Below are 4,986 nucleotides of genomic sequence, written 5' to 3' on the forward strand. Positions count from 1 at the left end.
TTCCCGGATGAAATGAAAATTGTATTCATGTAACAGGAGAAAGACATAGACCTAACAAGATTAAGTGAATATCTAAAATTCAAACAAAATATCAACAGTCTTTCATCCAATTTCAAAAAAAAAAATCCCAATTGTGTGGAAAAATAGCTCGACGCCAGGATGAATTTTACTAGATGTGAGGGTAGGTGCCTCTCATTTTTAGAATAAATTTATTAATAATGTATATAGGCATGCCATTCTTATATATACATCTGCCATTCTAATGGTTACGCAGATGATAATTTCTACCACACAGGACAGGTCTGGGACATATTTTTAGTCCTCGGATTGACCACTCCAAATTCATGGAAGAAATTTTCCATTTTGTCGGATTGAATTTTTGATGGTCTCTATGGGTGATATTATTTTCAATCGCAGCCGTAAATGTGGGTTTACTTGTAATTGGGGATTTGCACGTTTATGAGTGCCTATGAGTGATAACTACTTTAGCTATGTTCCGTTTCAGGACGTCAGTTTGATTAGAAAACATTTCTAATTTTATAGGGTCAAAGATTATGGTGTGGACTCGCTAATTGGAGTATGAAGTTCTATCTTCCAATTGTTCCTTCAAGACCACTTAGCTTCTTATGCAATTTTATTCCACTATTCCTTTCATCCCCTATTATATGAAGTGAAACCGAATAATGACATTCTTCTGTGTTGCTATCAACCAACTTGGAATTTAACCTGTGGAACACTGTCGTTTTCTATAGCTTCCACACTGTGGACCTATTCTTGTTTGGAATGCCTCCTAATTCACTTTTAATTTTGTTACCGTCATTTGTCGGCCCTGGGTGATCTAGCACTTCAAATCAAGTTCTTCATCAACATTCATCAAGCAGACTTTTGAACATAGCTAACTGAAATGAAAGCTACACTAGTTAGGAAAAAGTCCAGAATGTTTAGTGGCATACTTCTAAAATCATTCCGATAGTTTAGAGGTCATATTTTGTTTTTTCTTATGACTCTGGTTGATGTTACTTGCTCTGATTAATTTGCAGCTATGCTGTTGTTCAAGCTGAGATAAAAAATCAAGGAGAAGATGCTTTTAAGCCAGAAATATATGGAGACATCATAATTGTGGACCGTAGAATCTCAGAATCAACCAGTTCCATTGCTTTAAAAAATTCTCGAGGTTTATTCAATAAGACTTTTATCTTCTTCACTTTGAATATCTACGACAGCAAACTGCTTTATATTTATGAAGAAGGATCTGCATCCACCAATTTCAGGAAGTCATACCAGTGCTAAAAAATCGTCTCTTTTCTTGATGGTTCTTGTTACTTCCTGCAGTGATTAGTTGCATATAACTTACAAACACGCACACATATTTATATTTACAATTGGCAGTGACAATGTAAATATACTCTGTACCTGTTGTCGAAATTAATAGTAATTGAAAGCTATACCTTCTCCATATATGCTATTAGAAAGTAAGTAGCATGTCTTATTGATTGGGAAAATATAGTCCTGTTAGTTAGGTATAAACCCATTTCTATTTCACCACTTTAGTACATTAGTGCCCTCAAGGTTCTGATGTCTGGGCCGTATTCATCAATCTGTTGCTAGTACTATATCATGTTTATTTTGTTCTGAAATATTGCGGTTCTTGTTTGTTTTTATTTGTTATGGGACCCTTACCTTATATTTTGCCATTCTAGTTGCAAGCAGTTACACAGGTTCATTTCTTATGTAACTTCTGATGTTTATTCCTTTTTAGGAAGACGGGTGGCTTCAAAGAAAGAGGATCTTCGTGAGATCATAGAACACTTCAATGTGAGTGTTGACAGTCTCTTCTATATTTGCAAGAGTTAGTAGCTTGCTTTGAATTCGTTCATTGGTGCCGTTTACGAATGTCACTGTCACTGTCACTGTCACTCAACCTTTTTCTCTCTCACTCTCCCCGTACGTTTTTGTTAAAACCTTTGTACATCGGCTTGGATTTTTATGCATGATGATTCTAGGAAAAAGTTCCCCTTTTTTTTACCAAAATTATTAATCATTTGAAAAAACCTTTAAAGCATAGATACAGTGTTTCAACTTTACTCAACAATGGCAGAATAACATATTTGTACTATTTTTGACATATATTTATAAGAAAATTGGTTTTTAAATGGTAATCTTATTTTAGTGTTAAAAAATTAAAAAATATTAATTTATAAAAAATTAATTAAGAATTAGAAGTAACTAGAATATCAAAATTTTCTAATACTATAGTTATTACAAATTACAAAGAATTAGTACCGTCATCATAACTAATTTTCTTAAAATAAAATCAATGCTACACAAGCCAATTGAGACTTAAACGGTGATTAAATAATCAAATAAAACTATGCAAACTAAGTTAATCATTCATAGAATCCAAAATACAAATGTCAAAAACAAAAACAAAAGCAACAGAAAATTAAAAATTATTAGAGCAATATGCTCATACCAAATCAAATACTACTATCCAGTCAACAAACTATTTGACTTTATGAACTAAAACGAATACAGAAAAAGAAAACTCACAAAAAATCCCAATCATTCCTGATAATATGGAAATCAAATTAGACAATATGAGTATACAACATATCACCAATAATTTACATTTCAAAACCTATGAAATAAAACCACATGATTGGACTATTCTAGTTAAAAACATAAATACACTTACAATACGTAACAAAATTCCTAGAATTTCAAGGAAGACAGACAAACGATAAAAAACTTATCAAACCATAGCTATATCGCAAATCAGAACACGTAAAATTTTACAAAATTATATGATAAACCAAATTGAAGGTTGACAGAATCAGTGAAATGCTTACGAACAAATGGGATGTAAAAGAACACTGTAGTAAGAGTATAAAAAAATATAATAGCGGTCTAGTATATTTGAGAACTAAAAATCATAGCAAGAATATTATATTGGTTTGAGATGGTTGATTGCATGGGACAAGAAGAGATTCAGGATTTGAGACTTGGAATTTGCCAATTCTAATTTATAATTTGGAATATGGAAATTTTCAATTCTTATTTACGAATTGGGATTTAAAAACAATTGAAGAAGATGGGTAAGATCATATTTTATCACTTTATTTTACTTTTATATAAAAATTTATAAATACAATATATATTTTTTACAATGAGGGGGCTGGGGTGGTTGGATTCAATCTAGCCACTCACCACCCCCACTAATCGATGAAAAGCGAAAATTGAGGGGGACGCTCGTCGGACTTTATTTGTGTTTTGGAGCTCCAAATAGAGTGAATAATGGGAATAAAGGAGCATACTGGGATCCTTTACTTTTGTATGCATGTGGTGATTGACTGGTGATAATTGTTATTGCTTCTGGAACATATCTTTTGCCACTAAGAATAGACGAAATAAGTAATTCCGTTGGCTGTTGGCAAAACTGTGTTTTATAATTTGTTTTGCTCTAGATTATTTACTAATGATTTGCCATGACTATTGATTCTGGTTTATTTCCCTTTCCTCTTAGTCCTATGTGTTTTAATTGTGTTGTATTTTGGCGGTGCAGATTGATGTAGAGAATCCATGCGTGATCATGAGTCAGGACAAGAGCAGAGAATTTTTGCATTCGGGGAATGCGAAAGATAAGTTTAAGGTAGGAAGTTTAAATCTGCTTTTCGAATTATAACTCAAGGTGGTTAAACTTTACAAACCTTTCTATATACACGATTCATTGATAGCATGCTTGTTCTTAATTTTGTCTGTTCATTTTTGATCAACTGACAAGTGGTTTGGGTTCTCTCATGTTTTTGGTGGGTAAGATGTTGGTGTAATTGTTTACTGACAAGTAACACAATAATTTCAGTTCTTTTTCAAGGCCACACTTCTTCAACAAGTGGATGACCTATTAAAAGGTATTGAAAAGCAGCTAAATGATGCAACTGCACTGGTCAATCATCTGGAAGAAACACTGAGGCCAATATTAAAAGAACTTGATGAATTGCAAGAAAAAATCAAAAGCATGGAATTTGTTGAAGAGATATCGCATCAGCTGCAGTTGTTGAAGAAGAAACTCGCTTGGTCATGGGTATACGAAGCTGACAGGAAACTTGATGTGCAACAAAAAAATATTGAGAAGCTGAAAGGAAGGGTACTAACATGTCAAGAAAAAATTGATGAACAGCATGTAAGTTGATTTATGGCACTCTCTTGAGAATTCTTGAAGTTTTTTTTATATCTATGTATCTAATTAAGCATATTAAATTATAGTACTATAAATCTTGTTTACAATCTCTGAAGCATGATAAATTGTGGGAAGAAATGTTGAAAGAATTTTTAGCCTGAAATTTAGGCCATGTTGAGTAGAGATTGATGGATTACTTTTGTTTGTTACATTATCCTATCTCTAAATGCTCTAAATTTGGTAACAATCAATTATAGTACAAAATATTTATCATTATGTTAGCCATATTGATTTTTTCATGAGTTTGCTACTTTATTTATTTATTTATTATTTTTTTATTTCTGGTCTATCATTAAAGTTAAACAACTTAATCAATAAAAAAATATCCTTTCATTTTTTAAAGAGTTGATTCATTTCAATTAATCAATGTTCTTTAGCCTCTTCGTGCTAGTTATCATCATTGGAGTGTGTGTTGCGATTGGATATAGATGGCTGACAGATGCTATGGTGAGAGGATTTCTGGTAGTGTTTGGAAGGAAGCTTAGTTAGGGGGTGGTAAGGAGTTGGAATGGAGAGGCTGAGAAAATTTTGTGGTGGCTTCAGTTTGTTGAGTTAGGATGTTCAGGAGGTAGGACTTGGCATGGACGGAGGGAGACTGGTAGCTAGCTACTGGCTGGGGGCTATAGGTATTTGGATTGGGAAAATGGAGGACCACAAGTTTACCACACCATTCTTGTTAACTTTCTGGGTTATGGATACGGGTATCGTATCGAATACGATACGGATGCGGTTAGGATACGACAATATAT

At 33.0% G+C, this 4,986-nt stretch overlaps 1 long non-coding RNA gene across 1 annotated transcript; it reads left to right on the forward strand.

Annotated features, from left to right (window-relative positions):
- Positions 1 to 1,014: 1,014 nt before the first annotated feature.
- LOC140966805 (uncharacterized) lies at positions 1,015 to 3,965 on the forward strand. Its single transcript, XR_012173439.1, has 4 exons — positions 1,015 to 1,174; positions 1,760 to 1,815; positions 3,563 to 3,649; positions 3,860 to 3,965. It is a non-coding gene; the product is annotated as an uncharacterized lncRNA (long non-coding RNA).
- Positions 3,966 to 4,986: the final 1,021 nt, after the last annotated feature.

Source organism: Primulina huaijiensis, unplaced genomic scaffold, assembly GCF_012295235.1.
Source record: "Primulina huaijiensis isolate GDHJ02 unplaced genomic scaffold, ASM1229523v2 scaffold208034, whole genome shotgun sequence".
NCBI classification, from domain to species: Eukaryota; Viridiplantae; Streptophyta; class Magnoliopsida; order Lamiales; family Gesneriaceae; genus Primulina; species Primulina huaijiensis.